This window comes from Pelophylax lessonae, assembly GCF_965119305.1.
Source record: "Pelophylax lessonae genome assembly, chromosome: 5".
Lineage (NCBI taxonomy): Eukaryota > Metazoa > Chordata > Amphibia > Anura > Ranidae > Pelophylax > Pelophylax lessonae.
Genome location: NC_138772.1, coordinates 199235461 through 199260640, shown reverse-complemented (window position 1 = coordinate 199260640; position 25180 = coordinate 199235461). Strand labels below are relative to the sequence as shown.

Here is a 25180-nt window from a genome sequence, read left to right as displayed (position 1 = left end):
TCTCTTCATTTTCCCCAAAAAATTTAAAAAAATTAAAAAACTTCAAAAAACCTGCCATGCCTCTTATTAAATACCTTGGACTATCTACTTTCCAAAAAAAGGTCATTTGGGGAGAATTTCTACTGTTCTGGCATTTTAGGGCCTCATGAAATGAGTCCGTCAGTACATCAGGATTGGTCAATTTTCAGATACATACCATAGTTTGTGGAATCTAACTTTAATACAGACTAAATATTGTACACTGATTTGGATTATTTTCACCAAAGAAATATAGCAAAATACATTTTGTCCTAAGTTTATGAAAAAGACATTTATTATCAAAAAAAAAAAAAAAACAAGTGGTGATTAAATACTACCTAAAGAAAGTTCTAGTTGTGTGAACAAAATGATAAAAACTTAGTTTGGGTACAGTTGCATGGCCGCGCAATTCAAAGTGCAACAGAACAGAAAGCTGAAAATTGGCCTGGGCAGGAAGGAGGGGGAGGGGTGCCAATGTGGATGGCTGCACACTTGATCCAGGTATCTGACTCAGACAGTACTGAAGTCAGCAGGTAAACAGAACAACCAGACAGACAGCAATTTCATGAAGTGTTGGGGGCCCACATATTTCTTTTATAAAAGATGTACTTACACTTACAGTTTACAAGTAGTTATATAATGACAATCCAAAGTTGCGAATGACAAAAAAGTACATACACCACGTGTCTATGGGCCTTTCTATGTAAGAATGGCTTCTCTCCCCATACAAGTCTATAGGAATGCAAAACCAGCTTGAGGCAGATCGTTGAAGGACTGCAGGCCAAATGATCTGTCAATCAATTCTAAATCATCTCAGCAGCTTTTCAAACTAATGTCAAATCAAACTGCATTTGCAGCTCAAAGGCTGTATACACTGGCCCTAAAGAAACTAATATTGTCTGTGCACTGCTGTCTAAGAAAGTCAGAACACTGGTTGCTTTCTAGGTGATTCTCCAGGCTGATGGGGTATAAACTGGCATTTTAATAGTGGCTGGTTTTATGCTTTTCTTCATATAATAATACACAATAAGTCATACACATATTTCCCCTAATATTTACAAAGGTATGATTCTTTAACCACTATACCACTGGTTGATAAATCTATATTTGACCAATAACTGAACCAATTTGCTAATCTAAGTCTTAATCTGCAGATAATTTGGCCATACCCAATATTGAAGACCTAAAGAAGTGCAACAAGATGTTGAACAACCATTTGTCCTCTGCATGAACTAGATACCTAATGTATAACCTTCTGCATGATTTAATCTTGCGGTCACTGTGGACTACCATGTTATTACAGAGCAGGTGGCCCTCTCTTGAGGCCAAATTGCATTGAGCAGCTCAATATACCTGTGTATGGACAACATGCCTTGAAAGAAACAAACAGCCAAGAAGGTAATAATGTTAGCACATTTAAAGCATCTATCTAAGATCAATTTGTATGGTCAAAATGTAAAATCATAAAGTATATTCCATGGTACCATGGGATATGTAAATCCTTAAAAATCAAAAGTAAACAACAGAGGAGAAGTTGCAAAGCATGCAGGGAATCCAGGAAATTGTGGAAAGAAATGGCCAGTAGACAACATCACTAACAATGTGATGAGATTTTTCAAGTAAGCTTAGATTGGATTGTCAAAAATAACTACTTTTTGCATTTCCATTACAATGCTAATGTTATGAAATAAAAGTATATGCTGTGAAGATATAAAATTACATTCCTACTGTCAGTAAACTCTCAAATAAAATACTGTTTTGTAAATACATCTCAGGTAAATGATGATTCTGCTCCGGTAATTAAAACTTTCTGTGGCCGTCCTAGTCTGCTGACACAGTTTTTCATTATATCTGAAAACTAAATTTATTTTTAAGGTTCCCAAAAGAGAACAGAGTACAGTTGCAATAAATTGCATTTACCTTTTGCAATTATTATGCAAATTGCTCAAAGTAAAAAGCAAATAGTCTTAGATTATAAAATGATTACAAATGAGGAAAATAAGCAAATGTGAAATTGCAAACAAACTAGATAAAGATAACACGACCGCCATTTATTTTAACAATGTGAAACAGCTAAAGTGGTTGTAAAGGCATTCTATGCATAAAGGTATAAAAAATCTTCTGTGTGCAACAGCGCCCCCAGCTCCCCCTAAAACGTACCTGAACCCCATCCAGATCTGGTAATGTGCACAAGAGCCTCGGCTTTCCCGGGTCTCTCCCTCCTCACTGGTTAAGACAGCAGTGGTAGCCATTGGCTCCCAATTATGTCAATTACAGCCAGTAAGCCAATGAGGAGAGAACAAGGGCGTGGTAGAACCATGCTCCGTGTGTGAATGGACACACGGAGCAGTGGCTCAGGAGCGTGCCTGCTTGTGTGCCCCCATAGCAGGCTGCTTGCTATGGGGGCGCTAGCCAGGAAGGAGAAGCCAGGACCACAGAGAAGAGGAGGATCAGGGCTGCTCTGTGCAAAACCACAGCACAGAGCAGGTAAGTATGTCATGTTTGTTATTTAAAAAAAATAAAAACCAAACCTTCAATGTCACTTGAAACCATTATGCTCCTAAAAGAGTAAGGCAGGTCATATAGTATGCAATTTTATTTCCCGCAACCATGGGTTGAAGGAAAGAAAATTGCTCAATTCCACCATCAAAGTAGTCAGTTTTGATCGGGAAAATCCTCCTGCAGCGTTATTGTGTTCTGCCGGCAGGGAGTGCGTGAAGCCTTCCCCATCAGCAGAATACTATTATCACTGCTGGCAGTGATCGAGCAAAAAAACTGACAGACTGGTTGTACTGAAGCTGATCAATGAATTGACTTTAGTACAAGCAGCCTGCTCTTAGACAGATTAAAATTCACCCGGTTCCTGCTGAACCGGCCACATTTCGATCCATCTATGGCCATCTTTAACTGGAGGTGTTGTCATATTATCACCACTAATCACAGATATGTTTGATTAAATACTTGATGAAAAAAATGTGAATATTAATAGCCAGGAATCAAATTCCAGTTGCTTGTACTAGTACAGATAATCATAAAAGCGAATATTTACTGTATTTTGGTTTTGCATACAACATTCCTACGTCATGTTCTGTTTTTTTTTCTTTTTTCAGTTATGAAAGTTTGAACCTTTGTGATTAACGAGGATCTGCATCACTGGATGATATAAGTGATAATGAATTCACGTAATGGGACTTTTTTTTTTTTAAATAAAGAACTTGTCAAAGTTTTTGGTATAATTATATAGTGTTAATTTTTGTTTTCAAGAATTAGTTATTTTTTTGCGTGGGGGTCCCCCATTAACATCTTCACCAGAACCTCATCTAGGATATGATTATTTTTATTTAGTCACTTTTGCTTCAGCAGGTTATATTCATATTTAAAGGAAGTGTATTTTTATTGTCTTAATTCAAGCCTTATTAAAATTGTTGCTCCCTGCCAAACAAAAAATGTTTTTTGCATTTGGACATGTCCCACAGGGCAGTTCCCAGCTACCCATGCCCTTTGACAATCTCTTGTCTATCAGCCTTGAAAATTCATAGAATTGATTTTAATCTTTCAGCTTTCATTGACTTCAAATAGGTTCAGATTTTTGTGTCATGCTATTTCATTGGTTTTTTTTTGTCGGTGAGAGGTTGGTAGTCAAAGTCTGGTTATTATATTTTTTACTTTTTGTTTTGGGTTCAGATTAAGATTCAGAATCTTAGCATAGTTCCTCATACCCAACCCCCCCCCCCCCACCCCACCCCCGTCCCATCCCCCAAACACAAATTGAACCCAGGTACATTTGGCTTATGGGGTTCTTATCTAACCAAAACAAAGCGTTAAAAAGATATATAATAGCACGGAACCTAATAAAAAAGCTGAACTTGACAAAAATATATTGTTTTCCATTCTACCTAGCTTTATCAATATAAAAATAAATGTTTTACAACAGATTTAATGTTATTGATTATAAGTAGTCTCCCAAACATATTGTGTTTGAATAGAATGTAGGTCCTAATTATATATCTTTGTTATACCTTCAAGATTTCTCAAACACATAGAACCATATACAGTAGCAAATGTAGCTCAGAAATGGTACGGGTCAATCCCAGTTCAGAATAATAAAGGTGATAGATGATTATTTCCAGAATATTGAACAGGATGAGGAAGAATTCTCAATTTATTTTCTAAGCACATGTCCTATTCATGATTATCCTTTGCTTTTTAAAAGCTCTGGGCAGTAGTGATGTCGCGAACCTAAAATTCGCGGTTCGCGAACAGCGAACGCGAACATCGGCAAATGTTCGCGAACCGGCGAACCGGGCGAACCGCCATAGACTTCAATAGGCAGGCGAATTTTAAAACACACAGGGACTCTTTCTGGCCACAATAGTGATGGAAAAGTTGTTTCAAGGGGACTAACACCTGGACTGTGGCATGCCGGAGAGGGATCACGCAAAAAAAAGTTCTTAAAAATTATAATTTTTTGATAGAGAGCCAATTATTGGAAAAATTAAAAAAAAATAAAAATAAAAAATTTCTTTGGATTTAGCATCTGGGGGGTCTAAAAAGTGTACCTGTGAAGTTTCAGCTCTGTAGCATGTCCAGAACCCCTAAAAAACAGCATTTTTCTTATATTTTCAGGAATATGGCTTCTCTGCGGCTGGCTTTTACTCTTGCAGGCATTTAGCGGGCATTTTTTTAGGCAGGCATGTCATTTTTTGTATTTAGTGTCTGGGGGGTCTAAAAAGTGTACCTGTCAATTTTCAGCTCTGTAGCATGTCCAGAACCTCTAAAAAACAGCATTTTTCTTATATTTTCAGGAATATGGCTTCTCTGCGGCTGGCTTTTTCTCTTGCAGGCATTTAGCGGGCATTTTTTTAGGCAGGCATGTCATTTTTTGTATTTAGTGTCTGGGGGGTCACAAAAGTGTACCTGTCAAGTTTCAGCTCTGTAGCATGTCCAGAACCCCTAAAAAACAGCATTTTTCTTATATTTTCAGGAATATGGCTTCTCTGCGGCTGGCTTTTTCTCTTGCAGGCATTTAGCGGGCATTTTTTTAGGCAGGCATGTCATTTTTTGTATTTAGTGTCTGGGGGGTCTAAAAAGTGTACCTGTCAAGTTTCAGCTCTGTAGCATGTCCAGAACCCCTAAAAAACAGCATTTTTCTTATATTTTCAGGAATACGGCTTCTCTGCGGCTGTCTTTTTCTCTTGCAGGCATTTATCGGGCATTTTTTTAGGCAGGCATGTCATTTTTTGTATTTAGTGTCTGGGGGGTCACAAAAGTGTACCTGTCAAGTTTCAGCTCTGTAGCATGTCCAGAACCCCTAAAAAACAGCATTTTTCTTATATTTTCAGGAATACGGCTTCTCTGCGGCTGTCTTTTTCTCTTGCAGGCATTTATCGGGCATTTTTTTAGGCAGGCATGTCATTTTTTGTATTTAGTGTCTGGGGGGTCACAAAAGTGTATCTGTCAAGTTTCAGCTCTGTAGCATGTCCAGAACCCCTAAAAAACAGCATTTTTCTTATATTTTCAGGAATACGGCTTCTCTGCGGCTGTCTTTTACTCTTGCAGGCATTTATCGGGCATTTTTTTAGGCAGGCATGTCATTTTTTGTATTTAGTGTCTGGGGGGTCTAAAAAGTGTACCTGTCAAGTTTCAGCTCTGTAGCATGTCCAGAACCCCTAAAAAAAAGCATTTTTCTTATATTTTCAGGAATACGGCTTCTCTGCGGCTGGCTTTTTCTCTTGCAGGCATATATATCAGTGGTGGGTGGGCAGTGGCACAGTACACTCTCTGTGGACCTGGCAGCAGTCACTGGCACCCAGGCAACTGCAATTTAAAAAATATATATATATTTTTTTTACTTTGCAAGCTGCTGTGCCACTTTATATATCAGTGGTGGGTGGGCAGTGGCACAGTACACTCTCTGTGGACCTGACAGCAGTCACTGGCACCCAGGCAACTGCAATTTAAAAAATATATATATATTTTTTTACTTTGCAAGCTGCTGTGCCACTTTATATATCAGTGGTGGGTGGGCAGTGGCACAGTACACTCTCTGTGGACCTGACAGCAGTCACTGGCACCCAGGCAACTGCAATTTAAAATATATATATATATTTTTTTACTTTGCAAGCTGCTGTGCCACTTTATATATCAGTGGTGGGTGGGCAGTGGCACAGTACACTCTCTGTGGACCTGACAGCAGTCACTGGCACCCAGGCAACTGCAATTTAAAAAAATATATATTTTTTTTTACTTTGCAAGCTGCTGTGCCACCTTATATATCAGTGGTGGGTGGGCAGTGGCACAGTACACTCTCTGTGGACCTGACAGCAGTCACTGGCACCCAGGCAACTGCAATTTTAAAAAAATATATTTTATTTTACTTTGCAAGCTGCTGTGCCACCTTATATATCAGTGGTGGGTGGGCAGTGGCACAGTACACTCTCTGTGGACCTGACAGCAGTCACTGGCACCCAGGCAACTGCAATTTAAAAAAATATATATATTTTTTTTACTTTGCAAGCTGCTGTGCCACCTTATATATCAGTGGTGGGTGGGCAGTGGCACAGTACACTCTCTGTGGACCTGACAGCAGTCACTGGCACCCAGGCAACTGCAATTTAAAAAATATATATATATTTTTTTTACTTTGCAAGCTGCTGTGCCACCTTATATATCAGTGGTGGGTGGGCAGTGGCACAGTACACTCTCTGTGGACCTGACAGCAGTCACTGGCACCCAGGCAACTGCACTTTAAAAAAAAATATATATTTTTTTTACTTTGCAAGCTGCTGTGCCACCTTATATATCAGTGGTGGGTGGGCACACAGTGGCACTGCAGTGGGCACAGTACACTCTGTGGACCTGACAGTCACTGGCAGCCCAGGCAACTGCAATAATAAAAAATATTTTTTTTTTCAATTTATTGCAACAAGATGCTGTGCCAACGTATATATATCAGTGGTGGGCAGTGCACTGCAGTGGGTACAGTGCACTCTGTGGACCTGACACAGCACTCACTGCAATTATGACAGAGGAAAAAAAAATATCTTTTAAAATGCCAGGTACTGTGCCTGTGCCACCCGAAATGAGTGTGGTGTGCACACAGTACAGTCTGTGGTAGGTCTGTGGCCTCTCACACACAGCGGGCAGGCAACTGCAGTGTACAATAGATATATATATATATATATATATATATATATATATATATATATATATAAAGAAAAAAATCTATTACCTTACCAGCCCTTAAAAGGGCTTTTGGGGACACTATATATATATATATATATATATATATATATATATATATATATGTATATATATAAATAAAAAAATCCTCAATTACCAGCCCTTAAAAGGGCTTTTGGGGACACTAGATAGATATAGATATATATATATATATATGAAGAAACAACTCAATTACCAGCCCTTAAAAGGGCTTTTGGGGACGCTAGGTATATATATATATATATATATATATATATATATATATATATATATAAAAAAAAAAAACACAAATACCAGCCCTTAGAAGGGCTTTTTGGGGTGGTGATATTACAGCAGTAGTGGACCAAGAACACTGCAAGACCAGGAACACTGACTAACTGTCCCTAGCTTAACAGCAGCAGCAGCAGCAGCAGCAGCTCTCCCTACTCTCACTACACACACTGCTTCAGAATGATCTAAGATGGATGCTGCCCTTGCTTATTTATAGGAGGTGGGAGGGTGTGGGAGGGAGGTACGCTGATTGGCTGGAAATGTGTCTGCTGACTGTAAAGTTCAGGGTCAAAGTTTGCCTCAATGATGTCTTATGGGGGGCGGACCGAACATCGCATATGTTCGCCGGCAGCGGCGAACGCGAACATGCTAAGTTCGCCGGCGAACAGTTCTATACATCTCTACTGGGCAGCATGATACGGGTCATTTTCCAAAGCTATGCAAACATATATTAAGAAGTCAAATGGCTTTTGTGTAGTCCTAGGTTCAATTTATTATAATGGAAAATACTTTACTGAATTAGTATGTCTTGTAAAAGTATTATGACACGTCTATAAATAACATACAAAAAAACACTATATAAATATAATGACTAATAAAAGCAGTAGAATGTTTAAAAGGCTATAAAAATAGAGCAGGGACATTTACAGAGGTTATCTGTTAGCACTGCATAAAGCTGCTCAGGTGTTACCAAAGTGAATATTTTCTTGACCTTCTTCAAGAAAGGGATTTAAAAAAAAAAATATAACAAAAGTATCTAAATAAATGTATAGGAGTTAACATTTGGTAAGAAATGCAGGTTTCATTCTTTGGGAACTGTTTTTTTTTTTACTGTTTACATGGCTTTCTTCACCTGCCAATTAATGAGATCATATCCATACCACTGGTAAATGGGAAGAGGAATAAGAAGGAAATGCCTACTGAATCCACTAAAGGCTGAAGAAAAAAAAAAAAGGAGCTACACAAAAGCAGCCAATAGTTTATAAGTTGAAGTGCAATCAAATTTTAGTTGATTATGACATTCTCAACAAAAAGGCAGCATGGAGCGACAAAAACAAGCAAGAAATCCCTCCAAAGTGAGTGAAACAACGCTGGATGTCTCCATTGGAATATTTTATGTCAACTTCTGTTTCAGTGAGACTTCACATAACATTCAGTCCTAGTGACAAGGGACATCAGTATGAACAGAGTGGGTGAATCTTGGAATACATACAGCAAAGAAAACCTGAAATTAGGTTTTAAACCTTCTTAACTCAGATCAAAACAAAAAAAAATTGTCCTAGAAAAGATGCTACTGAGATTTACCATCAGAAAATCTCAAGATAATACTGTATATTCAGCTTATCAACCCTACTTTCAACTCCTTTATTGTTTTTTTCCTTAGTGCGTGTATTTAAAGTGGTTGTAAAGACTCAAGGTTTTTCCCCCTAATGCATTAAAGTGAAAAACCGTCTGTGCTGCAGCTCCCCTGATCTGATCCAGTGATGTGCATGAGCGTAGCAGCTCCAGCCACTGTCTCCCCCCTCATTGGACAGATTTAAAGCTGCAGGAGCCATTTCCCCCCGCTGCGGTCAATCAAATCCAGCATCAATGGAAGGAGGGGTGTGGCCAAATTCCGCTGTCTGCGAGCACACACAGGTACCCCCAGGGACAGCGGTTTTCCGTGGGGGCACCTAAAAAGAGGAGGGGCCTGGAGCGCCACTGGGGGGTCTCAGAAGAAAAGGATCAGGGTGCACAGAGCGGGTAAGTATAGGCCTGTGTTATTTTTTTTTTTAGTTTTTTTTTTAAACAAAGGTTTACAACCCCTTTAGATTGTTTCTTACTTAATTTATTTTTCATTTTCTATTGTTTGTTTTTTGCTTTCTGTGTTTTCTGTCTGTGGGGAAAAAAGTAGACTAAAGCAGAGCCACTTGTTGGCACAAGAACAAGTCTAGTATAGTTTCAAGCAGTAGTTGTAACCCACAGGAGTCAAAAGCCAAATGCACCATTTGAAGCCACAGAAAAAAAAAGCAATAAACCTTTCCTGCTGATTCAAAATCATTCCACCGATATGGTAAGATTTCACTGAAATCACTCAATTTTAGCTGAAATTTCTAAAAATTAAAACTTCTAATTTGAATCATTCCTAGTAATGGCACCCAACGTTTTGGAGTTAAGATAAAATCGCTGGTAAACATATACAATATAACCAGTTGAGTTGGGATTTCATAAATGCTCTTGTTCCCCCAAATATAAACCAGGAACAAAGAGTGTCTACATAACACTGAAATAAGTTAGAAGTTTTCTGTCCTTGGGACAGTCTTTTTGTTGGATTACTTTCTATTGCCCAAATCTGGTGTCCAAAGCAAACTCAAGAATCTTACATGAAAAGCAGACAACCAGGCACTAAAGGAACTTATTCAAACCATTAAACCATGAAGTAAATCTACTGTATATTATAGATACTCGTAAAAGCTTGTTCAACATCAGTACTTACATTTTCCTGGCTGGTGTAGGAATGAACAATTTTTAAATTGATATAAAAGGTAACCCTTTGGCATCTCTATAAAAAAGTGATCTTAAATGAAAATCATACGTTAGATTACATCCATCCAAACAAAAGCTAGTAATTGTATAATCAGCCTGGATCTGCGACTACTCCAGCTGAGAATTTGTCATCCATCTAGATTAATCATCCAGCCTGGGAGACATAAACAGCAGCTGTCAAAACTCTGCACTTGTAAATCAGTTCTGAATGTCATCCATTCCCTGACACAGCAAAGCATGGTCTCCAGGGTCCACACAATGGACCATCATTTATTATTAAGCAGCTATCCAATGCCTTTTACACGGTAAATTAAGAAACTACCTACAAATATTTTAGTACACACACACACACATTTTCTAAGGATGATTCTGATGATAGTTGAGTCAGCATCTATATTAACCTTAACATGGTAAAAAAAAACAAAAAAACAGAGTTAGGTACCTGGTAACTCTTTTTCTAAGAAGTCTTCCAGGGCAGCAGCTCCCCATAGAAGCACACAATTGTCTCCAAATAGAATTAACGTTTTATATACAAAATGATTAATCTAGCCAATTTTAAGTACACACACATACATTATGTATATAAAATTATTGTGAAGATTTCACTCTAGCAAATTAGTAAATGCAACACGTGATAATTAAACCGATGCACAGTAAAATACTTTATACAGTAGTGATTTTCTCGAATCCTCTTCCAGGACAGCATCTGAGAGATAGGCTCCTCCCACCTGAAACAGGAAACCTCAAAACACAGGAAACATAAAAATGTCAGTCACACCTGTGTGCCTCAGTAAGAGTAAAGAACCAAAGGAACCCACAGTAAGCTTAGAAATCTGCAAAACCCTTTGTATTGTTGTTTAGGGTGGGAGCGAGTGCTGCCCTGGAAGACTTCTTAGAAAAAGAGTTACCAGGTACCTAACTCTGTTTTCTCTATTCGTCTCCCAGGGCAGCATCTGAGAGGATGTATCAAGCAATACTTATTAAGGAAGGGATAAAGTCTAGAGCACCTTGCGACCAAATGTCTGGTCCTGACTGGACGGCTGGTCGATACAGTAATGCCTTGCGAAGGTATTGAAGTATGACCATGTCGCTGCCCTGCAGATCTGCTCCGGTGTTGCCCTGGCCCTTTCTGCGCTTCAGGACGCCCATGCTCTTGCCGAGTGGGCTTTGACTCCGCTCCGTGGGGCAAGGTTTTGTGCTTGGTAGGCTGCCTGAATAGCAAGCTTTATCCATCTGACTATAGTATTTTTCAAGGCCGGTTTCCCTTTGTTGACTCCTGCATGGAGAACGAATAGTGTGGTCATTTTTTTCGCAAATCCTTAGTCCTCTCAAGGTAAGCTATTAGAATTTTCCTTACATCTAGCTTGTTGCATGTATCGCTTTTCTTGCTATCCATCCAACCTGGAAGGGAGGGGATAACTACATCCTGTGTTCTGTGGAACTCGAAGATACTTTAGGTAGAAAAGCTGGGTCTGGGGTGAGGATTATTTTATCTGTCTGAATCACACAATAAAGTTCTGTAATAGATAGAGCCTGTATTTCCCTGACTCTCCTTGCTGACACAAGCGCCGCTAGGAGTACTGTTTTTAGTGTAAGGTATTTATCTGAGCATTCTTCCCATGGTTAAAAGGGTGTAGAGAGGAATCCTTTAAGTACCGTGGAGAGTTCACATATATGGGTTATGATGAACTTCGTGGGTCTGGCTCTTTTTAACGAGAGAAGGAATCTTCTTATGAGAGGGTCTTCTGCCAGCCTGATATCTAGGCAGGAAGACAGGGCCGCCACTTGGACCTTCAAAGTGTTATGGGAAATTCCATAGTCTGCTCCTTCCTGGAAGAAATCCAAGATTGCTGGAATAGTCCCCTTGTCGGGGACTCCTTTTCTCATGTACCAGAAGGCAAACTTTTTTATCACTTTCTCGTAGATGGCTCTGGCTACAGGTTTTCTGCTGGCTAAAATGGTGTCTATCATGTTGTTCGAAAGACTCTTCCTCTGTAGCCTCACCCTTTTAGGAACCAGGCCGAGATCTTCATGACCTTGCAGTTCGGGTGGTTGACTGGCCCCAGCGTTAGGAGGTCTGCGATATCTAGAAGCATTAGATATGGTCCAACATGGAGATTCTTCAAGTGACTGAACCATGGTCTCTGGGGCCAGTGGAGTGCAATAAATATCACTATTGCCCTTCCATGATCCCATGGATTCCCATGGAGGGAATGCATGACACAGCTGGTATGTTCAATTTTGGTTGAACGCGTCTACACCAATGTTTCCATCTGTAGGGTTCAGGGAGAAGAATTTTGGGAGTTTCGTATTTATTTTGAGGCAAACAGATCCACCTCAGGTACCCCCCTGGGTCTGAGTGATCCACAAGAAGGTTGCTTGATTTAAGGACCATTCTGTCTGTTTTATGGCTTTTCGGCTTAAGAAGTCTGCCAGCTAGTTGTTGGTTCCTTTCAGATGTATGGCGGAGATGGATTTGAGGTTTCTCTCGGCCCAAGACAGTGTAGTTTCTGTGAGACTCATTAGACAAGTCGATTTTGCTTCCCCTTGTCTGTTCAGGTATGTCACCGTTGTGGTGTTGTCTGACTGAATCCGGACATCTTTGTCCTGAATGGCCGGTTGGAATGCTCTTAGCGCCTCCTCTACGGCTTTTAATTCTCTCATGTTTGAGGATGTTTGGGACCAATCAGGATTCCATTTTCCTTGTACACAACGATCCATCATATGCGCTCCCCATCCCAGAGTGCTGGCGTCCATAGTGATTCGCACCGGATTGGACTATGTCCATCTGCGTCCCTTGAGGTAAATCAGTGGGTTGCCCTCCTTTGATTGAACAAGAAACCAAAATATTTGTCTCTAGGGATGATGGGTTGCCATCCCATTGGGCCAGGATGTGATTTTGTAGAGGCCCCATATGGAGCTGTGCCCAGGTGATGGCCGGAATTGAGGACGTCATTAGTCCCAACACTGCCATGCCCCACCTGATGGTCATGAATTTGGCTCCTATCAGAGATACCATCGCCTCAGTGATTTTCTCAACCTTTTCCTCCGTTAGGAGAATCTTTGTTATTTTGGCATCCAGTATGTGACTCTCTGGCTTTGAATTATTTGTGATTTTTCTTCGTTCACAATCCATCCAAGGCTTTGTAGGAAAGAGATGCTTTTGTGCAGATTGGCTTCCAGGCTGTCTGCTGATTTGGCGATGAACAGTAGATCATCTAGGTATGGCACCACATCTATGCCTTGCTGTCGTAGGGTTTTCAGGGCTTCTGCCATTATTTTCTAGAAAATACTGGGTGCTGAAGAGATGCCAAAAGGTAGAGCTGAGCACTGCATATGTAGAGTGGTAGCCGGGCCTTGGACCGCAAACCTTAAGCATTTGTGATGGCTGAAAGGTAGAACTGTACGAATAAACTCCTGTTTTTTACTTCTTCCGGTGGTATGTGACAAATCACTTTTTGTTTTAGTAGGTTCTCTAGTGCAGATAAAAAAAGCCTCTGTGTGGTCTGTGCCCTGTTGGGAGTGTCGTTGCCAGGTACTTGGTTGGGGGGGGGCGAGTGGAAAACTCTATCGAGTAACCTTCTGCTATCGTGCGAAGGACAAATCCGTTTCTTGTGATCTTTCTCTACTGATGATGATGAGCAAAGGGCGACAATCTGCCCCCCCCCCCCCCCCCACCTGGAGACTGTCATTGCTTTTTGTTTCTTGGAATGGAAGGCTTGAGGATAAAGACCCCCTTGCCTTTTTTGTTGTTGTTGTGTCTAGCGCTTTCTTGGTCCCATTTCTTTATTAAATCTCCTGGACTGACGAAAGGGCACTTTCCCCTGCTTCTTTTTGGTTTGAGGAAACCCTTTATTTTTGTCTGTGGTTCTGTCTAGAACCAGTTCCAAGTCCAGTCCAAACAGTAAATTGCCTGTGAAGGGGATTCCACACCATCTATTTTTGAAAGCGATGTCTCCTCCCCACAACTTCAGCCACAGGTCTCTCCTGGCCAAAATAATTAGGCCAGTGGTCCTGGCCAATACCCTCACAGTTTCAGCCGAAGCATCTGCGAGCAATGTTGCTGCTCTGGTTGACGTGGGTATGGTCCTTACTAGCTCTTTTGGGGTTTTCTCCTTCTAGCAGCTCTTGCAGCTGAGTCAGCCAGACTAGCAAGGTCCTAGCCGTGCAAGTGGAGGCTATGGCCGGATTTAGATCCGCTGCTCCAGCTTCCCAAGCTCTCATAAGCAGTGCCTCTATCTTCTTATCCATGGATCACTAAGTGTCCCGGAATCGTCAAACGCTAAGTCGGACTGGTTTGCGACTCTGGCGAGGGAGGCATCTACTTTAGGGCATTTTGCCCAGGATTCCGTATCCTCCTCTGCAAAAGGAGAACTGTGCTTAATCGGAGCTGATGTGAAGAGCTTCTTTTCTGGCTCTTCTCATTCTTTCTTGACTATGTTTTTCAGAGTCTCATGTACCAGAAATGTTCTTGGTTTTTTCGGTTGTAAGAGTTTGTACATCTTATCGTGTAAGGAAAGCTCTGCAACTTTTTGCTCTTTGATGCCAAGTGTATCTGCTATGGCTCTCAGCAAACTGTCTTCCGAAGGAAAAAAGGGTGCCTTCTGATGCTGGTCTTTGTTCAAGCACAGACAGTGGATTCTGTGCTATCTGAATCAGATTCCTGCTCCACTAGGTCCACCTCTTCCCCGCTGCAGGAGGGGATGGGTGGCTTGCTGGAAAACGGGGTAATGGTGTGGCTGGAACTTGCTGGAACCTCCAGCTTTTCTATAGCCGAACGTAGTGGCCCAATCGTGTTTTTTACTTGCTATATAAAAGAGTTGAGCGTGTCTTTAAGGAACCCTCGTGATTCCTTGGCCACCATTTTGTTAATGCATTTTTGGCATAATGTTTTTTTCCATTCTGGAGGAAACCTGTGACCGCAAGAGGTGCATGCCTTGCTACTGGTCTTTGCCCTTTTCTCTTCTGGGGTCTTTGTCTGTAAATAAGCACAAAAGAACCCAGTGAGACAGGCAGTTACCATACATAAACATAAGTAACAGTTAGTAGTGAGGTAAAGACAGAGGAAACTCCAGAGTGCTCTGGCTTACCTTGGAGGTGTCCTAACAAGCAGGATCTGCAGGGCAGGGTGGAGAAGCATCCGACATTGTCAGCCTCAGAAAAAGACCCCTGCATAGGGGCTTTTTAACTGTTTCCTGCTGCAGATCCAGCTCCCCAGCTGACCCTATACAGGTTGGTGGACATACCTGCACTGCCATCTGCTTTCCTGGTATGTTGCTTTAGGGAAGAGAGTCCATCTGCCTCCCCCACCTTTTAATTTTTCTTTTTGCTTTCTTGTTTTTTTAACAATTGCCCCGTTGCCCGAAAAAGATGAAAGCAGAAGTGCCCTCCTCTGTCGTCCAACTCAAGGGCTTCTGCCTTCACCAAGATGGCTGCAGACCGGAAGTGCATCACTGGAAGTGCCATATGGCTCCAGAAATTACGCTGCCTGCTGCCATCCTGCTCCTTCAGCAGCGTAGATCGGCCGTTTTGTGATGAGGCTGTTGGCCGGAGAGGCAGCTCGTGGTCAGCCTGAGCCCCTAAGATGCCAGTGACATGAACAGCTGGCTTGACTCCAGGTGCAGTGGTCTTTTGGGGGAATGTCATCGACATTTAGTGCAGCTGGGGGGATGGTTGCATACCCCTCAGTAGGAGGGAAACCTCAGGCGGGGGCCAGCTTGCCCTGAGTTGCTGCTCCTGACCTGCACAACCCAAAGCCCCCTAAGCTGGATAGGAGGCTAGCCAGGGAGTTCCCTGCAATTAGCACAGAGACTGGAGAAAAAACAAACGTCTGCAGCTCCTGTGGATCCAGAGGAAACACAATCAAACTGAGGCACACAGGTGTGACTGACATTTTTATAATGGTGGACTATTGTGTTTCCTGTTTAAGATGGGAGGAGCCTATCTCTCAGATGGTGCCCTGGAAGATGATTAGAGAAAATCACTACTGTATAAAAGGATTTTACTGTGCATCAGTTTAATTATCACATGTTGCATTTACTAATTTACTAAAGTGAAATCTTCACAATAATTTTATATACATAATGTATGTGTGTGTAGTTAACATTGGCAACATGAAACAATTTCTTTATAAAAAGTTAATTCCAATTGGAGACAATTGTGTGTTACTATGTGTGTATGGCAGAATGCAGTAAAATGAGCCATTTAAAGAATTGATAAAATTCTGATTTATTTCAATGGCCAATAGATGTGAACTTTGGGTAAACAGCTAAACAGTTGAAATACATATAGAATAGCTGTTTTATCTGCAGAAAAAAGATTTCTGGCTATCCAGCTATGAGATATACAGACCAGTCAAACCTTACTTTTCTATACTGCTATATATTTATTTTATTTTTTCCAAATAATTGTTACAACTTTAAAAAACTTGCAATGCCTCCTACTAAATACATTGGACTGTCTACTTTCCAAAATGGGTAATTTGGGGGTATTTGTACTGTCCTGGCATTTTAGGGCCTGAAGAAATGAAATAGTGTCAGTATATCAGAAAAAAAATCAATATTATCATACACTGTATGTACAGTGCCTTGCAAAAGTATGCGGCCCCCTTGAACTTTGCAACCTTTTGCAACATTCCGGCTTCAAACATAAAGATATAAAACTGTAATTTTTTGTGAAGAATCAACAAGTGGGACACAATCATGAAGTGGAACGAAATTTATTGGATATTTCAAAGTTTGTTAACAAATAAAAAAACTGAAAAATTGGGCGTGCAAAATTATTCAGCCACTTTACTTTCAGTGTAGCAAACTCTCTCCAGAAGTTCAGTGAGGATCTCTGAATGATCCAATGTTGACCTAAATGACTGATGATAAATAGAATCCACCTGTGTGTAATCAAGTCTCCGTATAAATGCACCTGCACTGTGATAGTCTCAGAAGTCTGTTTAAAGCGCAGAGAGCATCATGAAGAACAAGGAACACACCAAGCAGGTCAGAGATACTGTTGTGGAGAAGTTTAAAGCCGGATTTGGATACAAAAAGATTTCCTAAGCTTTAAACATCCCAAGGAGCACTGTGCAAGCAATAATATTGAAATGGAAGGAGTATAAGTCCACTGCAAATCTACAAAGACCTGGCTGTCCCTATAAACTTTCAGCTCATACAAGGAGAAGACTGATCAGAGATGCAGCCAAGAGGCCCATGATCACTCTGGATGAACTGCAGAGATCTACAGCTGAGGTGGGAGACTCTGTCCATAGGACAACAATCAGTCGTATACTGCACAAATCTGGCCTTTATGGAAGAGTGGCAAGAAGAAAGCCATTTCTTAAAGATATCCATAAAAAGTGTTGTTTAAAGTTTGCCACAAGCCACCTGGGAGACACACCAAACATGTGGAAGAAGGTGCTCTGGTCAGATTAAACCAAAATTGAACTTTTTGGCAACTTATGTTTGGCCTAAAAGCAACACAGCTCATCACCCTGAACACACCATCCCCACTGTCAAACATGGTGGTGGCAGCATCATGGTTTGGGCCTGCTTTTCTTCAGCAGGGACAGGGAAGATGGTTAAAATTGATGGGAAGATGGATGGAGCCAAATACAGGACCATTCTGGAAGAAAAACTGATGGAGTCTGCAAAAGACCTGAGACTGGGACGGAGATTTGTCTTCCAACAAGACAATGATCCAAAACAAAGCAAAATCTACAATGGAATGGTTCACAAATAAACATATCCAGGTGTTAGAATGGCCAAGTCAAAGTCCAGACCTGAATCAAATCGAGAATCTGTGGAAAGAACTGAAAACTGCTGTTCACAAACGCTCTCCATCCAACCTTACTGAACTCGAGCTGTTTTGCAAGGAGGAATGGGCAAAAATTTCAGTCTCTCGATGTGCAAAACTGATAGAGACGTACCCCAAGCGACTTACAGCTGTAATCGCAGCAAAAGGTGGCGCTACAAAGTATTAACTTAAGGGGGCTGAATAATTTTGCACGCCCAATTTTTCAGTTTTTTATTTGTTAAAAAAGTTTGAAATATCCAATAAATTTCATTCCACTTCATGATTGTGTCCCACTTGTTGATTCTTCACAAAAAAATTACAGTTTTATATCTTTATGTTTGAAGCCTGAAATGTGGCAAAAGGTCGCCAAGGGGGCCGAATACTTTCGCAAAGCACTGTGTGTATATATATATATATATATATATATATATATATATATATATATATATACATATATACACACACACCATAGTTTGTGGACTCTATAACTTCCCTACAGACTAAATAATAAACACTGATTTGGGTTAAATTCAAGAAAAGAAATGTAGGAGATTTTACCTAAATGACCAAAATTTATGAAGAAAGATTATTTGCAAACTTTTATAACTGAATAAATGCCACCATAAGAAAGTTCTATTTGTGCGAAAAAAAATTAAAAACATTTCTTATGGGTACAGTGTTGCATGACCACGCAATTGCCATTAAAAGTATGAGAGCACCGAAAATTGGCCTGGGCAGGAAGGGGGTAAACATGCCCAAGGGGATATTCTGCATTTGCACAAGCTTGTGTCCTGCTCTCCAGTCCAATGGGCAGAGGTTATTTTGTTTTTGTTTTGTTTTTTCCCGCTACTTTTCCTGCGAACAGTCTTTTTTTTTTTTTTTTGAAAATTCTTTTTGGCCCCATGCACACGGGACGTTTTTAACGCTGCTGTAAGCAGCGTCAGGCGTTTTCTTTTTGCAGCCTAAAAACGCCCCTCCATGTTATTCTATGGCCTCATGCACACTCAGACGTTTTTGAGCTGTAAGTGGCTTAGGCGTTTTTAGGCTGCAACAAGAACCCACCACCTGCGCGTTCTGAGGACCAGCGTTACAGCGTTAAAAACGCCTGACGCTGCTAAAAGCTGAATAACTTTGCTATAACGTTGCTTAACGTGCGTTAAGCCACGTTATACGTTTTTTTTTCTTCCATTCAAAATCAATGGTTCCCTATGGGAGCCTATTGATTTGAATGGAGGTCGCACCGCAACACCGCAAGTCGGATCCGACTTGCGGGGTGACTTGCGCTGTGGGAATCTTGAGGGGGAACTCCACGCCAAAATGGGAAAAAAACGGCGTGGGGTCCCCCCCAAGGTTCCAAACCAGGCCCTTCGGGTCTGTTATGGAATTTGAGGGTAGCCCCATGCCGAAAAAACGGCGTGGGGTCCCCCCCAAAATCCATACCAGACCCTTATCCGAGCATGCAGCCCGGCAGGCCAGGAAAGGGGAGGGGACGAGCGAGCGGCCCCACCCCCCCTGGACCACACCAGGCCACATGCCCTCAACATGGGGGGGGGTGTTGGTGCTTTGGGGCAGGGGGAGCTCTGCACCCCCCACCTCAAAGCACCTTGCCCCCATGTTGATGAGGACAAGGGCCTCATCCCCACAACCCTGGCCGGTGGTTGTGGGGGTCTGCGGGCAGGGGGCTCATCGGAATCTGGAAGCACCCTTTAACAAGGGGGCCCCCCAGATCCCGGACCCCCTCCCTATGTGAATGGGTATGGGGTACACTGTACCCCTACCCATTCACCCCATAAAAGGCAGTGTATGGAAATAACGACAAGAGACGTTTTGGAAAGTTTATTAAAAATCTTCATCCGACTCTTCTTGTCTTCTCCTCTCCGGGGTCTTCTCCGGGGGGTCTTCTGCTCTTTTGCTGTCCGCCCTTCTTGTCTTCTCCTCTCCGGGGTCTTCTGCTCTTTTGCTGTCCCCCTCTTCTTGTGTTCTTCTCTCCGGGGTCTTCTGCTGTCCCCTCTTCTGCTGTCCTCTCTTCTTTTCTTCTCCTCTCCGGTCTTCTGCTCTTTTGCTGTCGGCTGTCGGCTGTCTTCTTCCTCCGGTCCTCCTCCGACGACGTCTCCGCTGATTATGCCTATCTCCGGTCTCTTCAGCTTATTATATAGCCATTAGGGGCGTGGCCCCGATGATGTCATCGGGAGGCACCACCCCCTCATGTCACAGATGACGTCATCTGTGACATGAGGGGGCGGTGCCTCCCGATGACGTCATCGGGGCCACGCCCCTAATGGCTATATAATAAGCTGAAGAGACCGGAGATAGGCATAATCAGCGGAGACGTCGTCGGAGGAGGACCGGAGGAAGAAGACAGCCGACAGCCGACAGCCGACAGCAAAAGAGCAGAAGACCGGAGAGGAGAAGAAAAGAAGAGAGGACAGCAGAAGAGGGGACAGCAGAAGACCCCGGAGAGAAGAACACAAGAAGAGGGGGACAGCAAAAGAGCAGAAGACCCCGGAGAGGAGAAGACAAGAAGGGCGGACAGCAAAAGAGCAGAAGACCCCCCGGAGAAGACCCCGGAGAGGAGAAGACAAGAAGAGTCGGATGAAGATTTTTAATAAACTTTCCAAAACGTCTCGTCGTTATTTCCATACACTGCCTTTTATGGGGTGAATGGGTAGGGGTACAGTGTACCCCATACCCATTCACATAGGGAGGGGGTCCGGGATCTGGGGGGCCCCCTTGTTAAAGGGTGCTTCCAGATTCCGATGAGCCCCCTGCCCGCAGACCCCCACAACCACCGGCCAGGGTTGTGGGGATGAGGCCCTTGTCCTCATCAACATGGGGGCAAGGTGCTTTGAGGTGGGGGGTGCAGAGCTCCCCCTGCCCCAAAGCACCAACACCCCCCCCCATGTTGAGGGCATGTGGCCTGGTGTGGTCCAGGGGGGGTGGGGCCGCTCGCTCGTCCCCTCCCCTTTCCTGGCCTGCCGGGCTGCATGCTCGGATAAGGGTCTGGTATGGATTTTGGGGGGGACCCCACGCCGTTTTTTCGGCATGGGGCTACCCTCAAATTCCATAACAGACCCGAAGGGCCTGGTTTGGAACCTTGGGGGGGACCCCACGCCGTTTTTTTCCCATTTTGGCGTGGAGTTCCCCCTCAAGATTCCCACAGCGCAAGTCACCCCGCAAGTCGGATCCGACTTGCGGTGTTGCGGTGCGACCTCCATTCAAATCAATAGGCTCCCATAGGGAACCATTGATTTTGAATGGAAGAAAAAAAAACGCTGCTAAAAGCAACGTGGCAAAACGTGCAATAACGCCAATGGAAAAAGCTACTGAAAGCACGTTTTTACAGCTGCTTTTTCCGGCGTCAGAACTAACTTTGACGTACGTTTTTTCTAACGCCCCGTGTGCATGGGGCCTTATTGGTTTAGAAAAAAAAAAACAGCATACAAAACAGAGCCATTGGGCATTCCCTGGCTCAACAACAAAAAAAGAAAGAAAAGAAAAGGCAAAATAAAATATAAAACACACAGCAACAAAAAAATAGGCAAAAACAACCCCAGACAAGGCTGCACCCAACTGCTACTACATAAGGGCGCTCAACCCACAAGGATCCCGGTGACAGGAGCAAACAGTCTTTTAATTGACTAGTTTGTGATTTAATATTTTCTTCAACCTGTGGCAAATTCACTTCCAACTAGTTGTCATATTCTTGAAAGCAGTGAAATATCAGAACTGTTAGTATATATTAAGGGATCAATTAAAATTCAATATTTATCATGCCAGGTTTAGCAGAGCACAGTATAAGCTCATCTGTATGGGCTGACATGACTGCTTAAGACTATATTGACTTCTTGGACCAGATGTAGAATGTTAAATAGCAGGAGTGGCCCCCAGAGAGAAATACATTAAGAAGTCTGACCTGTGAGGGTTTCCAGTAGCATAATCAATAGACATCATGAATAATTCAAGAAAGAAAGTGAAATTTGTCCCAGGCATTTCACATATTTAATGGATCATTATTACAAAAGCAGCCTATATCACACTCATTTGTAACATCTAGTCAAAAGTGGAAAAACATGGTGCCTTTCAATATACTAATTACTTAAAGCTGAAGTCTGAACTAAAATAAAAAACCCACAAGTCAAATCAAACTATCATCTGTCTTTACATAGTGCTGGAACCATCCTGCTTTTTCCACACTGCCTCCAAGTCATTTTCAATCTTGCCGTGATACTTCCCTTGACCTTGCCTTTGTAAGCCAACTTAGCCTTATATCTTAGTCACTTGAGGACCAAGCCTTTTCTGGCACTTTTTGTTTACAAGTTTAAATCAGTATTTTTTTGCTAGAAAAAAACATATAACCCCCAAAATTATAATTTCTTTAGCAGAGACCCTAGGGAATAAAATAGTGCAATTTTTTATGCCACGCAATATTTCCGCAGCTTTTTTCAAAGGTAATTTTGTTTGGAAAAAAATAAATTTTAATGTTTAAAAAAAAAAAAACAAAACAACACATTATTAACCCCAATGTCACATGTCACTTTTTCAAAATTTCACACGCTCATGGAATGGGGATAAACTACAGTACTTAAAAATCTCGATAGGTGACACTCTAAACGCCTTTACAGATAACCTGCTTAGAGTTACAGAGGAGGTCTAGCACTAGAATTATTGCTCTCGCTCTGATGTTCATGGAGATATACGTCACGTGTGTGCTGCGAACACCGTTTACATATGCGTGCGCGGCTTATGTATGCGATCGCTTCTGCGTGCGAGCACGGAGGGATGGGGCCACTTTAAATTTTTTTAAATCATTAAAAAAAAAAAGTTTTTATTTATTCTAGCAAAAAATACTGATTTAAACGTGTAAACAAAAAGTGCCAGAAAAGGCTTGGTCTTCAAGTGACTAAGATATAAGGCTAAGTTGGCTTACAAAGGCAAGGCAAAGGGAAGAATCAAGGTACTTATTTATTTTTACACTGTTTCTTTATTTATTTTTCATCAGTTTTATTGCTATTACAAGGAATGTAAACATCCCTTGTAAAAGAAATAAGAAAGACAGGTCCTCTTTATGGAGAGATCTAGGGTCAAAAAGCCCCCAATCTTCTTTACCTTTAAAAGCAAAAAATCAACAAAAAAAAAGTGATCTTTTGCATTAAAAAAAATTTTAAATAATTTACTTCCACTCTGGAACAGAAGTAGAGGCGATTAAAGACAGTCTAGTCTTTTATCCTCTCTGTGACCAGCCGGCCGCACCATTGGATCATTTCTCGAGCGAGCCAGTGGAAATGTTAAGCCCCAGAGAAGCGTTCCAGCGGCTCATTATATCGTCAACCATAATCCCGGTAAACAACTTGCAAACTGCAAAGTATATATACGTATTGCAGTCAGCAAGTGGTTAAATCACTGGTGGGTGGAGTCACATTACCCACTAAGCTATACTTTAAATAATCTCTACACATTTTTCTATTGCTTTCTAATGCCTGGAGCCGTGAGCTAAGCCTAAAGCAACATTAAACCCAAAAACAAACATTTTATGGTGGTTGCATTAGTTAATTTTAGGGATAGACCGATTATCGGCGGCCGATATGCACTTTTCCCGATATATCGATATCGGCCCCGAAACTGGCCGATATTTTTGTGACGTCATTCTGCCTTCTTAGGCTGTCTCCCTCCCCTTGAACAGCCTCATCTGGAGTCGGGACTAGTCTCGCGGGAGTGTATCACAGCTATACACCCACCCACAGCATCCCGATGCCAGCCAGCCACCCACATCCATAGGCCCTGTACCAGCCAGCCACAGGCATTGTATCAGCGAGCCAGCCAGCCACCCACAGGCCCTGTACCAGCCAGCCACCCACAGGCCCTGTACCTGACAGCCACAGGCACTGTACCAGCCAGCCACCCACAGGCCCTGTACCAGACAGCCACCCACAGCTCTTGTGCCAGCCAGCCACCCACCACAGGGTCCCAGCCAGACAGCCACCCACAGACAGGGTGGTGCCAGACAGCCAGCCACCCACAGGCCCTGTACCAGCCAGCCAGTCGCCCACAGGCCCTGTACCAGCCTGTCACCCACAGCCCCTGTGCCAGGCTGCCACCTACCAAAGGGTGCCAGCAAGTCAGCCACCTACCACATGGTGCCAGCCAGCCACCCACCACAGGGTTCCAGCAAGCCAGACATTAACCACTTGCCGACCAGTCACTGGGACTGTACTGCGGCAAAGTGGCTCAATTCCGTCCAGAGACATAGACCTACGTCGCTGGACTCCTCCCCTTTTGGGCGGCGCTGACGCGCCGCCGGAGGCTCGCTCCCGCTCTTTTCAGTCACAGCGGGAGTCGGGCCAGGGGAGGAGCGGCGGCGATCATCGGGGAATCGAGTCTGGAGATCCGCCCGCTTGTGTAAACAATGTGTACAATTACCCGTAATGATTAAGCACACAGTCAGTGTGTGAAACGCATCTACCTTGTCACGATTGTCATATTTGGATGTCAAGTCAATAAATCTGGATTTTGACTCAACCTGGAGTGCTGCCAATTCCTTTTCCTTTACTAAGCAAGAGGGTACAGTGTCAATAAGGGTAGCTTTGATATCCTTAGGATTGGATAAAATCTCAACAATGGTAATAAATATTGTATAACCAAATATAGAATTATTTGACTATACTACCACACCACCACCAGGTGGCGTACTTACAAGCCTATAAATAGAGAGATTATTTTTTGTCCTTCAATCTGCTTGAAAAAGGAGGGTGCATCATTCCTCTTCTACCTACTTTGCGTTCTCCAAAACGCGTTGCATCCCTGTGACGTCAGGAGGAGTGACGCCAACATCCATTGTGCGTCCCTGCCCTTGCTTTCATCTCATCACAGCCGGAGATAGTGGGACGTGAGCAGGACACAGCACACAGCGTCCGGACGGGCTTCTCCGATCCTACTTCTCCAGATGTCCTTCACTACATCTCAACTCTACAGGTTTGTCACAGAGAATTGATAATGTGAGTCTATGTATTGTAATAAATCTTGTCATTAAGTCTACACTTAGGGGCGCCTTTTGTTTGTTCTCTTTTTGGATAAAATCTCCACTACAGTTGTGTCATTCTGACCCAATTCCTGGACTTGTAATGGATTCTGCGACTCCACGCTTTGCAATATGGCCAAAGGAAGTGCCTACAACAGGATGGCAACAATATAGGCTGGCCCCACTTTTTCTATGTAGAAGGGTTGGGTTACAGTCCCCCAATGCTCTGCCAAAGAGTTAACCGATCCAGAAGCTGCAGTACAAGCCACCGTGACTATGGTGCAGCAGGAACCTTGATGGAAAAATCATTTATCATCAGAAAGGGAGAGATAGAGAGGAACTTCC

At 42.5% G+C, this 25180-nt stretch overlaps 1 protein-coding gene across 2 annotated transcripts in view; it reads right to left on the bottom strand.

The window, feature by feature from the left end:
* ELMO1 (engulfment and cell motility 1) overlaps nucleotides 1–25180 on the bottom strand; it is a 604300-nt gene that overhangs the window by 357859 nt on the left and 221261 nt on the right. The gene's annotated exons all lie outside the window — the stretch shown is intronic.